This window comes from Protopterus annectens, chromosome 8.part0 (genome assembly GCF_019279795.1).
Source record: "Protopterus annectens isolate FY-2018-M chromosome 8.part0, PAN1.0, whole genome shotgun sequence".
Classification (NCBI taxonomy): Eukaryota; Metazoa; Chordata; order Ceratodontiformes; family Protopteridae; genus Protopterus; species Protopterus annectens.
Genome location: NC_056741.1, coordinates 1,212,066,808 through 1,212,080,882, shown reverse-complemented (window position 1 = coordinate 1,212,080,882; position 14,075 = coordinate 1,212,066,808).

The window sequence follows — 14,075 nt, the reverse complement described above, 5'->3', positions numbered from 1 at the left end:
TATTTTCCAAAAAAAAGATATTTAAAGTCACACCTAAGCTGCTGGTTCAAAGGGGGAGTGGATAAGTGCTTGCAGTACCAGGTTTAGATCCCATGGTGGAGTAGAGTCTTTAAAAGAAGGCCTTAAAAGAAGAGTGCTTCGCAAAAAGGTGTTGCAGAGCTTATGAGAAGCTACAGAAGAACCTTCAAATCCAATATGAATATCCAATATTGCTGCAAATTGGACAATAACTGTTGAGGAACTAGCTCCTGCTTTAAAAAGGACGACCAAAAATTCGAGGATGTTATGTATAGGAGCTGAAAAAGGATCAACATCATTTTGATGTGCCCAGTAAACAAACCTCCATTTACTGGAGTAGAGTTTCATTAGAGAAAGTTTATGGGAGGATAAAAGTACATGTCGGACAAGACAAAACAGCACAGGTTGTCGGGCTATTAATGGAACTGGAGAAGCCAGGCAGTCTTTCTGAGGCTTGGTATATCCGGATGGATCATTCTTGTCAGGTGAGATATAAGGTCTGGAGTCAGATCAATAATCTAAGGTTTGAGATGTAATTGAGACCAAAGGAAGGGGAAACAAATCTGTTGAGGGTAGCATGGTGCAATGAGGATGACTTTGTTCTTCAACATGGCAGATTTTTAAAGGAATTTCAGAATTAACAGAATTGGTTAATAAGTGTAAAATTGACCAGGGGCCAATTGTGAAGTAGAGCATCCCTCCGTGATTTCCCCTATGGGGAGATTAGTGCATAGTAAGTGCTGCATTTGTTGTTTACAGGAGACAAAAAAGATCACAGGAAGGGTGTCCTCACTGGCAGAAAATAATTTCTGTTACATTCTTGTTAAGAGACTACTCCTGAGGTAAAAGAAAGCACCTGCTCAGCTTGTCTGCTACCATGTTGGACTTCCCTGGAATATGCATTGCTATAAAAAATTGGTTGGATGAGAACACCCACTACCACACCCTGAGCACTTCTTGACACAAGGAGTAAGATCTGATCCCTCTTTGCTTGCTGATGTACCAAACCACTGAAATATTGTCCATATGAACTGCAATTCTCCCCAAGGGGAGAACATCTTGAAAGGCCTGCAATGCTAAAAGCACTGCTCTCATCTCCAAGACATTGATATGCACGTTGGCCTCTTCAGAGGACCAAGTGCTTGGACTGTTTCCCCCAGATAATGCCACTTCAACTGGGAAGCATCCATAGTCACTATGGCCTTCGGTTGGGGGAGAATGAATGGACAGGCTTGTAGAACCTGATCCAACTGAATCCAACACCTGAGATCTCTCATGTGTGGGTGATTTGTATTGAAGTTGACATGGGTTGGTAGAGTATCAACCATTGTGTTACTATCATCCATTGTAAAATCCTCAAGTAAAATCTGGCTAACTGCACTAGAGTTATAGCCATTGCATTGAACCCAGAGCTTCAAGAACCAAAAGGGCTGAAATCGTAATACTGCAGATTATTTTTATAACCTGTGATCTTATTATCTGAGCTCTTGAATGAAGTAGTGAAGCTCTGGTTGATTTTGTGTCGAGAAGTGCTCCTATGAATTCTAAACTTTCAGATGGCCCTAGTTGAGATTTTTCATAATTTATGGTTATTCCCAGAAGAGAACATGTCTGGAGAACCTGGTCTTTTGCCTTTAACAGTTGATGCCTGGTCAGGGCGGAAATGAGCCAGTCATCTAAATATGGAAACACCCGGAATCCCTGCAGTCTCAAGTGAGCTGTAACCACTGCCATGCACTTGTTAAACAGCCTGGGGGCTGTGGTGAGATTGAAGGGCAGAACTTTGAAATGGTAATAACCAGCTCCCATCCAGAAGCATAAGAAATTTCTGGATCGTCTGTTCATCTTCATGTGATAGCAAGCATCCTGAAGGTCCATCAAGCACATCCAGTTGTCCTTGTCCAAAAAGGGGAGAATGGACTGAACCATGACCACCCGGAACTTGGTGTGTCTGACTTATTTAAGTTACTGCAATCCAAAATTGGTCTCCGGTTCCCTGTTTTCTTTGGCACTAAAAAGAATCTTGAGTTAGTTCTGGATCCCATCTGGTCTGGTGGGACTTACTAGGTGACTTTTTTCTAGCAGCCTTTGCACCTGAATTGCTGCTTGATCTTTCTGACTGGGTGGAACATCACGGATTTTTCTTGAAGTTGGAGGAGAAAGGGCAAATGGTAATATATAACCTCTGGAAATGATCCTCTGCACCCAAGTAACTGTTATTTCTAGCCAGGCTCTCTGGTGTAGGGACAGTTTACCCCAGCTGCCTCCAGATGGAGGCAACCGGGCTTAATTTCAGGAATGCTAGAAGGGTCTGCTAAAGAAAGAATTTCTGGACCTTGATTTTGTGGGACACCTCTGCCATGGGGGAGGCGTCTACCACTGGAGTCCCCACACTAACCCTGGGGGAACTCCCTCTATGTATGTCCTGGAAAGGTCCCGGGACATTTTCAAGCACATTTTTCAACTATCTTGTTCACTCCTGGAAAAGGATCTTTGCGAGGCAGAAAAACGTATGACCAAGGGCAGATAGGGTCTTTCTGTCCTTTTCTCTCCTGGATAACAAGTTGTTTACAGTGGGGCCAAAGAAAGATGTATCGTCAATTGAAGGGCACACCAAAATCACATAAGAGCATCCAGGTGTGCATCCTTATGGAAATGCCTGAACCCACTGCCCTTGAGGTTCCTTCGGCTATGTGTGGAATGAGCCTAAAGGAAGAACTGGAAATCTATTACAGGGTACCCAACTGAGAAGTCACAGATGCTTGGACATCTTCAGAAATGGGTCCTGAGAGGGTGTCAGAAAGTTATTTAATGAGGTTTCTCTGTAACCCAGTGAAATGTGCCAGATAGTTCAGTGACCTTAAGGCGAAGGTTGCTGAAGTAAATCTTCCCAAACCTGCCCATCGCCCGAGACTCCTTGTTGGGGGAATGAACAGTGGATTTCTCCTCAGCAAGCTCCTTCTTGGTGGCCGCCGCCACAACCATGGCATCCACAGGAACCCCTTTTGCCCAAAACTGCTTGCCTTCTGGTGCTGACAAAATTTTTGTCACGCTTCCGAGGTACTGGTTCAGTGATATCGGGATCCTTCCATGCCCACAGATCACTTTATTTATTTATTTATTTATTATTTAACATTTGTTGACTGGGAAAGTCCGACTGGGACAAAGCCCTTCTTCAGCGGAGGCCCGGGGAGAAAAGATCATAGTACAAATATAAAAAGATACATATTACAATAAATGTATAATGCAGTAACATTAGCAATATATATAACTTAATGATAACAGAACAAGAGAGACTAAAGTACCTTATATATAAACAGACATACATAAAGGTGGAACAGACTTACAGAATAATAGATAGTGAAATACAGTATGTAGACCAGTTACTAATTGAAATCAAGAGAATGAGCAAACTGTTAGTAATAGGTGAACGTATAGTATAGCAGATGTCAAATGCAAAGAGGAGAAATAGTAAGAAGAGAGTCAGATAACTGTCAGGTTGTAGAAGCAGGTTAGGTGGAGAAGCAAACTTAAAAGTAAAGGGGAAAACAGGGATAAGGAAGGAGAGAAGAATAAAAAGAAGAGAAAATACAGAGTAAGGAGTAGATTCAGGTAGGGTGGCTACAGTGACATATCCAAGTGTGGTTTACCTATTCTTTGAGAGATCTCTTGAATTTGTACACTTGAGGTATGCTTCTAAGGGTCATTGGAAGCTTCTTCCAATGAATGGCAGCTGAGTAGCTATATAGTTTCTGTCCGACAGAATTTTAGGTTTATGAATCTGTAACAAATATTAAACTGAGCTGCTTAGAGTTCAAGAAGGGGTATAAAATGAGACTAGTGAGGACAAGCTAAGGCAGGAAAAAGGCTTATTAATGATGGAATGGATGACAAGCATTTGCGTAACTTTAAGTTGGTTAGGGAACTCTAGCCAAATGAGTAATCTAAGGGCATGACAGTGGTGTGAGTTGGATGGCAGATTCGCAGCAAATCTAGCTACTTTGTTATAGGTAGTTTCAAGTTTAGTGAGAAGAAAAGATTGAAGATTTGTAAAAATGTGCAAATATTTTTGAGCTGTAGAAAAGGTAAGCATTTGCTAGTGAGATTCTGGAGTCAGGGGTAAGGAACCTTTTGTTTCTATATAGTAGACCAAGCTTTTGGTGGGTTTTCTTTATAGAGTGATATATATGAAGGCCAAATTTCAGTTGGTCATCCACGATTACTCCAAAGAGCTTAGTCTGGATTACATGGGTGATGATAGTGTTATTCAGAGAAATATGTTAAATGAGGATTTGAGGTGGTAGAGGGGTTTTGGGTGGAAAAAAAAAAGCTATGTTCTTACCATAATGTTCCATCTGTGTTGTTGATCTTCATTCATTCATTACTGATGAGTATCGTTTCCATCCTCGGAACTGCGTTGGCCGTTATAACAAGCTCGTGCCACCCAAAAAACTCTTGAGCTAAATTTACCTATAGTGCCCCTCTCTCTATCACCTCAGATTGAGTTTGTCCATAAGAAAAAAGGAGAGCAGGTGGAGGCTTTATCTGAGCAAATTCCCTATCATAAGGTAGGACCAAATCTGAACCTCCAGGAGTCTTTCAGAGGGGGATGGCGGGAGGGATGTAATGAATAAATGAAGATCAACAACACAGAAGGAATGTTATGGTAAGAGCATAACTTCATTATCTGATGTTGTTAATTCCTTACTGATGGGACAAAGTCCCTAGCTACTTTGTTTCCTGGGAGGCCCTATGGAAGGATATTCCTGAACACCATTGAACCAAAGAAAGCTCTCCCCACTGGAGATCAAATCCAATTTGTAATGAGTGATAAAGGTATGAGTGATAAAGGTATAAGGGGTAGCCCATGTTGCTGCTGCACAAATGTCATCCATGGAAGCACTTTGGAAACAGATTTTCCCAATTTCGGTCCTGAGAAGGATATGAATAGTTGGCCAGATTTTCGTAGTGATTTTGTCTTGTCCAAATAGAACCACAATTGTCTATGCATATCAAATACGTGCAGGGAGTATTCTTCTTTGTTAGAAAAATTTGGAAAAAAGACCAATTGTTTAATTAATGGTCAAATCTAAAATAACTTTGGGTAAGAAGGTGGGATTAGTCCGTAGTGATAAAGAACGTGTTATGCACAAGGCCTGTAACTCAGATATTCGCCTTGCTGAAGTAATAGCCGCCAAGAATAAAGTTTTCCAGGATAAAAATTTTATATCACAAGTGGCAGCAGGTTAGAAAGGGGGACGAGGCAAGGACTGTGGGACTAGTGTTAAATTCCAAGGTTCAATTGGCTCTTTGAAGTGTGGTCTAATGTGGGTGACACCTTTCAAAAAAGGGTTTACAGAGACGGTGAGAAATCAAGGACCAGTCCTGGAAACCATTGTAGAAGTTAAAGATAGAAGCCAGTTGAACTCGAATAGTTAAAGCTGCCACTCCTAAATGGAGGAGATTCGATAAATAGTTCAGTACAGAAGTAAGCAAAGCTAAAAAGAGATCTATTCCCTTCTCTCAAGACCAAATTATTAATCTTTTCCATTTGCTGAGATAAAGTTTCCTTGTGTATGTTTTATGGGAAGCCAGAAAAATGTTATGTACAGGGGTGGATAGGTCATTTTGCCTGGCAATTACTGGAAGTGGAGGAACTAAGCTGTCAGCTTGAGACTCAATATGTTTGGAAGTATCAGCCCACGTGGGTGCGACAGCAATTCTGGAGCTGGATCCAGAATCCATGGTTGGTGTAATAGGTGAGGCTAAAAGAAGGGAAAACAAACTTGTCGGGGCCAATAGGGTGCAATGAGGACTACTTCGCTTCTCAACCAAAGAACTTTCTTTAGAAATTGTGGAATCAGAGAAACAGGAGGGAAAGCATAAAGAAGTCCAATGGGCCAATCATGTATCAGAGTGTCCCTTGGGGACTCCCCCTGCAGGAGAATTAGGGCAAAGTAGCTGCTGCGTTTATGGTTTGCAGGGGATGTGAAAAGACCGCAGCAAGGCTAGCCTCAGCGACGAAGATCTTCTCCGCTACGACATGATTGAGGGACCACTCGTGAAGCAGGTGAATGCATCTGTACAGTTTGTCTGCAATTGCGTTGAGATCCCCAGGAATGTGCATTGCTATCAGAAAGAGATTGGAAGATATCGCTCACTGCCAAATTCTCATGGCTTCTCAACACAATAAGTAGGACCTGGTTCCCCCTTGTTTGTTGATATACCAGACTACGGACATGTTATCTGACTGGATAGCAATTGTTCGTGAAGAGAGGACAGATTGGAAGGCTTGCAAAGCTTGAAGCAGTGCCCTCAGTTCAAGAACACTGATATGCAGATTGTCCTTCATGGGGGACCAAGTGCCTTGGACTGTCTTTCCCCGGAAGTGTCCCCCACCCCATCAGGGAAGCCTTTGTGGTCACAATGGCCTTAGGCTGACAGGGGGAGAAAGAATGACTTCAAAGGTCTTTTCCTGGCTTCATCCACCAAAATAAGTCTTCTTTGCATCAATTTCTTATGCGAATCTGAGAGAACATAGGATGAGTCAAAGGGGACCACTGTGTTAGTAAGAGCCACTGTAGGAGCCTCATATGTAGTCTTACGAGGGAAACTATGGTAATCGATGCTGCCACTGATCCCAGTAGCTGAAGTACTGCCTGAGTTGAAACCTTGTTTTGAGAGAGTATCACCTGAAGTTGAGATCTTAGTCTTTCTAACCTGTGAAGTGGAAGGGAGACTAGGCAAGACTGAGTATCAAAAGTTGCCCCCATGAATTCCAGATTTTGAGTAGGAGTCAGGTTGCACTTTTCAACGTTTATTGAGACCCCTAAGGAATTTGCTAGCTTTAGGATGTAATGTAAGGCTGTAACAAGTAGATGTTTGGTAGGGGTAGAAAGGAGCCAATCATCTAAGTATGGAAACGCCCGGAATCCTTGCAGTCTCAAGTGAGCTGTTACCACTGCCATGCATGGGAACACTCTCGGGGCCGAAGAGAGACCTAAGTGCAGCGCACGGAATTGGTAGTGATTGGCCCCCAGCCATAAGCAGAGGAATCTTCTGGAGTGTTTGTCCATTTTTATGTGGTAATATGCATCCTGAAGATCTATTGAGCACATACAATCCTCTTTCTCCAGAAATGCAAGGATAGATTGAACTGTGACCAGCTGGAATTTTGTCTATCTGACAAATGAATGCCGAGGTCCAAAATTGGCCTCCAGTGCCATGTCTTTTCTGGCAGGAAAAAGAACCTGGAGTCTAAACCGGATTCTGTCTGGTCTGGTGGGACTGATTGGATGATTCTTTTTTAAAGCCTGCTGTCCCTGTTTTTTCCACCATAGTCAACAATTAAGAAATACCTTGTCAAAGAACAATATACAATATACAAAACAATCACCAACACACTCACTCTCTCACACACACACACACACACACACACACACACACACACACACACACACACACACACACACACACACACACAAAGTGAATAAAGGAAAAACTTATTTTTTTTTTTTTAATAGGTTACCAACAATGGTAATTAAGAAGTACCCAACAGGTAAAAAGAGAAAAAGAGAGGGTTGGCGGAGGGAATACCAGCAATGGTATTAAAGATTACCGTGGAGGTAAGGAAGGCTTGTACCAACAATGGTACGAAGAATACCAAAACTCGGTAAAAAGTATAAAAGAAGCAGAGAAACAGTAAGCAATGGGTAGTAAGCTTTAAACGACTACCAATAAAGGAGAGTTTCACAAAAATGAAGAAAAATTATTTCAAAAGAAGTATAAATTTTAAGTCACTTAGCTTGAGAGCTGGCCTGACACGTCCTGATATTATACACAGCAAACAAGATCTGAGGTGATAGAGGGAGCGGCACTATGGGTAAGCTTAGCTCAAGAGTTTTTTAGTTGGCACGAGCTTGTTATAATGGCTGACTCGGTTCTGAGGACACAACCAATACCCATCAGTAAGGAATGAATAAAGATTAACAACATCAGATGTAGGAGTTTTGTCTTTTCGGGATTAGTTGAATATTAGCATACCGCTCAACCTCTTATAGCAAAAAATCTGGATAAACCCTAAAATGATGGGAGGACAAATAGGGACAGATTTTAAATATTGCTGTTACAAACTTAGAAAGTTGAGAGAATACTAGGTTTTGCATTAGCATGAATTTCCTGACAGATATAGAGTCTTAAACTCAAATGTTTGCCATTATTTAATTACTTCAATTCTCAGCTATTTGCCAGAAAAGTACATATTTTAGGAGGAACACACCAAAAATATGAGGCAAACATCTGGACATTCTGTGAAAATCTGTACAGTTGAGATGTAAGATTATTAGTAAGCCATGTTTCAGTATGTTCGAATGATGTTTGTGAGGGTGAGTAGTTCAGTTGGATTGTCAGCTTCAGATATAGTAGACTTGTCAGCATACTGAAGACCAACTCAATGAGCTCGCTGGCAGGCAGAGTCAACCAGAAGGTAAACGAGCCAGTAACACAAGCCTTCAAGAATACAGACTCTTCAGCCAAAAGGTTTCTGAACTTCCAGCCACATCTTTGTTTTAGGATTTCAAGGATGTCTCCAAATGAGATATCTTCAAAAGGCGACTGTGGGGACTCTAACCTTCATCAAAGTCTGTGTCTTCTATGATGAACTCCTCAGAGGAGTGTAAGTGCTTCCTCTTACACATTTTGTTAATTTTTTCAGTGGGATGCTCTGGGGAGGTATCAGAAGAAGATGGAACACCCTGTTGGGATGCCTGGGGTTTCGGTACTGCTGTCCTTGTGGGAAAAGAGGTGAAACTCCATGCGCAGAGACGTCAAAGCTGCAGAGTGAGGATCCAAAGGGGTAGGAACCATCTATGTTGCTGAGGAAGACAACTCTCTCTCCACAACCTCAAAGGCAGGTCTCACCAGACAGGGATAGGACCCTGGATCCAAATAAACAAGCTTTTGGACCGATGTCCCTCTCTGCCCCGAGGAAAATCCCCCAGAGGCAGAAGCAGGAGTCGAACTAACTCGTGCTGAGGCTCTAAGGCACAGGGATAGCTCGCAAAACTTCAAAGTCAACTCCAGCGGCTCAGATCTGACAGCGCAACTTCGGCTCCGAAAGCTCTCCAGATCCAACTAATCTGAAGTGCTCCCAGCAAACCTCAGACCAGAGGATAAGGGTAGCCTTGGATCCAAGGCCAATGGAGAAGGGCAGCTCAGATCCAATGACTCTGAGACAAGGGAAGGAGACAGAGGAGGAACTGGTAGTAGGGGTACAGTGGAAGATTAGACCTCCTGACCCAAAGAGGTAGGAGATGAAGAAACAGTCATTAGACTCTGTACCGAGAGAATTCGTCTCAGCAATCTCTCCACATCTTCTTTCATTAGACTCTTAGAAGAGTGAGTAGAAATTACAGAGGAGGACCTAGGTCTTTCCAAAAAGGGGGAAGGACCCCTCGGGTGAACTTGGTCCACCAAAGGAGAGTATCTGGTCCGTTGGAGGTAAGAGATACCGGAGGCTGACTCAGATGATTTTTGTATCAGATCCGAAGTACTTGCATCCAACAAATCTTACTTTAGTTTCTGATCAGATGTTGACACTGTATCTGATGAATCTCTTTTCTGTTGCTTCAGATCTGAGGTTGAGGTCTGATCTGATAGCTTAGACTTTTTTCTTGCGGGATCCAAAGGGGAGGTCAGATCAGAAGGAGCTCTTTTCTTCAACTGCTCCAAAGCCTTGGAAGAGGATGTAGAAGGGCTCAGAGAAGAAGATTTCAGCTTTCTTGATTTCTCAGGGGACAGAGCTCCAGATAAAGCCTCTCCAAAAAAGCTACATATTCTTGTGTTCCACCAGTGCTCTAGGGTTAAAAGCACGACAAATGGAGCAATCTTCTTGTAGATGAAGTGGTCTTAAGCAGTACACACATAATGTGTATACATCAGAAAAAAAGAATCTTGTGGCCATACATAAGACATTTCTTAAACCCAGCCAGGCCTTTTTCTTTCTCTGACATTTTAGAACAATTAGCATGAAAAACACCACATATTAAACAAAGTAAAGGTAAAAGATGTTTCTGTTTTTGGAAAACACATAAAAGAAAATTACCAGCATACCAGCAAAGGTAAAAAAAAAAAAATAAAAAGCTACAGAGTGTACAAAAAGGGAAAGAATACTAATGAGAGTATCCAGGGTGCAGAAGTGTATGAGAGGGAGAAAAAGGGACAGACAATATTTTAAACAGGAAATGACTTAAAGTGGAAGGTAAGAGAATTAAAAAAAAACATAGGAAACCTAAGACTTTAAATTTTTTTTTTTTTTTTTTTTGCAAAAAAAGGATATAAATTCAGAAAAATAAAGATTTAATCTACTCAAGACTGACAGTCACGCCCTTCGCAAAGAGAGGCAAACGAGATCTGAGGTAGTTATGGTTGATACACTGTAGGTAAAGAAGAAGCTCAAGAGTTTTTGGTTGCCACGAGCTTTAGTAACGGCCGAGCAAGATCTGTGGGATCAGATCCAAGTGCATAAGTTGAGGACAGAATGAAAACTGACAACCTCTATTCAGATCTGTATAAATCTGAGCAACGTTATATAATCTGTTTGCCTTTTAAAAGCCTAACGTTTGGCTGTCAGGCATGCTACATGCTGTCAAGAAAGCATATTCCAAGGCTGGTAAAAGAGAAGAAACAGAGGTTGAGGAAATCCAGATGTAATAAATCATATTTTTTTTCAAAGAGCCTACATTATCACTCTTTTCCCAATGAAGCAATTCACTTATTTTGGAAATGGTTTTAGAAAACAATAAGTCTTCAGAAGGAATATCAGAAGAAACACTTTTCGGAATCTTCTCCTTCCTGAGGAGAAAAGAAAGGAAGCTCCTCACAGTAAAGTCCTGCTTCTCCTTACTGGAAATCTGTGTAAGAAGTATAGGCAATTATTTTCTTTTACTACTCACTGAGGAATCAGAATATAAAGGATTAAGACGTTGAAGTAAGCCATTAGTAATGCACAGTATTCTTTGTCCAAAGTCACAAACACAGGAAGATAAAAATATTTAAGTTTCTTTTTTTTTTCCTAGCACAGTCCCTAGCAATAGAACAACTCAAAGCAGGTAGACCAGTCCAGGAATCAAGCACCATACCCCACTCATGCAGATAGCATCACCCATTACCTCCCTTGAGACCAATAACAGCGGATCTCCCATGCCCACTGAAAGAACTCCAACAACAACAGGAAACAGTTCTAATCCCCCAGTACTTAGTGGCTGAAAAGACTACACCAAAGAGAACCAGGGGGAAAAAGGCAAGTGGCCTAGGGAACCAGGGAAGGCCACAGAAGAGTCACCCATCAATGGCTGAGGCAGAGAAAAAAACCTGCTGTACTGACAAACCAGAGGAAGGAAGAACCAAGGAACCAGTAGCCTAATCCAAGGATTAGATGATAAAACAGCACAATTTATCAGGACCTGGAAGAGAGAACCAGAAAAAAAAGAAGTTATGTACTCACCATAACATTCCATCTGTGTTGTCTATCTTCATTTATTCTTGGCAGATGGGATCAGTTTCAATAGCAGAACTGAATAGGCCGTTACTACAGCTCTCGCCAGCCAAAAAGTCTTGAGCTTCAAGTCTGCCCTGAACCCCTCTCTCTCAATTACCTCAGATCGAATTTGCAGAAACTCTAGAAGCAAATAAACCATATTTACATTTATATATATATATATATATATATATATATATATATATATATATATATATATATATCTATACACACGCACACATACAAATAAATACACACACACACACACACACACACACACACACACACACACACACACACACACACACACACACACATATATATATATATATATATATATATATATATATATATATATATATGGTTTCCTATGAAACCATCGAATTTACACTACATCGAAAATGAGAAGATCGGGACTTCTATATTGAAATTGCAAACCATCGAAAACGGAAATCGACTTCCAAAGCGTCGAAATGGAATGTCACAGCACTGGTGTATGTTTAACGCGACCCGGTAAGTGTGCGACAGTGACGGAGGTAGGAGTGGTCAGGTAGGTGAGTTAGGGTTAGGGTGCAGGTAGGTGAAGTGTGCGATAGTGTCGGAGCTTGGGCTAGGGGTGGGTAAGTGAGTTAGGGTTAGGGTGCAGGTAGGTGAAGTGTGCGATAGTGTCGGAGCTTGGGCTAGGGGTGGGTAAGTGAGTTAGGGTTAGGGTGCAGGTCGGTGAAGTGTGCGATAGTGTCGGACCTTAGGGTTAGGGTTTGGGTCAGGGCTAGTGTGTATGCAATGTAGTGTAGTGTGTTGTTTACGTTCCGTGTGTCGGTGTTATGGTGTTCGGTGTTTTAAATGTCGACGATTTCTGTTTTCGCTGTTATGTACTTTCGATGGTCTAGTCTCGATGTAGTCATTCTCGATGTAGTGTAAATTCGATGGTTTCATAGGGAACCATATATATATATATATATATATATATATCTATATATATCTATATATATATCTATATATATATGGTTTCCTATTGGCATTTCGAATTCCCTTCAGTTGACCGTTTAGAATGCTGACCCGAAATGTGGAATTCGGAATACTGAAAAGTAAACCAAAGCAAAAATGAATATATCGACAACCTTGGTTCGATGTATTCGACATAGCAGGTGGTGACATTACTCACCTCCTGCTATGCACATTAAAAAGAAGTTATGTGTTTACCATAACTTTCCATCTGAGTTGTTGCTTTTCATTTGTCTTCAACTTGAGGGACTCTGATCTGGCAGGGATCCAACTCTGCCGCATACTTCACCTTTGGATCCAAACTCCAAGCTCCACCCCTACCCACAATGCCCCTGTCTCCCTTCTCTCCTCGGATTAAGTTTGTTGCAGGACAGCAGCATCCTAACCTAAAACAATATGCCTATAAAAACTGGCCCAGCCCACAAAAGGCCTACCAAGTAGAAAGCAAGCCAGAATAAAGGGCTATGACTTTTCCATCCGGTCCACCACACAGCCGACACAAGGCAGTGGGATGGAAGGAGGGATGGTTGAAGACAAACAAAAAGTAACAACTCTGATGGAGTATTATGGTGAATACATAACTTCTTTATCTGAAGTTGTTGTTTTCATTTGATCTTCAACCTGAAGGACAGCATCCCCAGCTACCAATAAACCCTGGGAGGTCCTCATGGAAGGATGTTCCAGAGCATGGCTGAGCCAAAGGATGCCCTGCCCCTGGAAAGAAGGTCCAATATATAATGAGAGACAAATGTGTGCAATGATGCCCAAGTAGCTGTGGGGCAGATATCATCTAAAGAAACCCTGGAACAAAAAGCTGCAGAAATAGCAACATACTTGGTAGAACACACCAGACATGCCCTGAAGAAGATAACCCTTTGGCTCGATAGGCCAACGAAATGCATTCAGAAGTCCATCGAGCAATAGTAACTTTAGAAACAGGCTTACCCAAAAAAGGTTTAGAAAAAAGAAAGGAAAAAGTTGATCAGACTTACGAAAGGATTTTGTTTTATGCAAATAGAAATGCAGCTGCCTGTGAACATCAAGCAAATGCAACTTGTACTCTCTCTTATTCTGGAAATTTGAAAATAAAACTGGCAAACTAATGACTTGTTTAATATTAGACTCTGATCCCACCTTCAGTAGAAAACATGGATTAGTCCGCAAGAACACCCTATCTTTTTGGAATATAAAACAAGGGGGCTTGACAGATAAGGCTTGGATCTCAGAAACCTTCTTAGCTAAGGTAATTGCAATAAAAAAGCTGTGTTCCATGATAGAAATTGCAACTCAACCGTGGCCATTGGTTCGAAAGGAGGAGAAAAAAAAAGTTATGTAATCACCATAACATTCCATCTGAGTAGTTGGACTTCATTTGTCATCAACCTGTGGGTATTCAGATCCGATCGGATCCAAGACGGCAACTTCACCAGCATCTTCTCCAAGCTCTTCCCCTTACCCATGATACCCCTCCATCTCCTTCCTTTCCTCAGATCAAGTTTGCTGCACCATAAATATA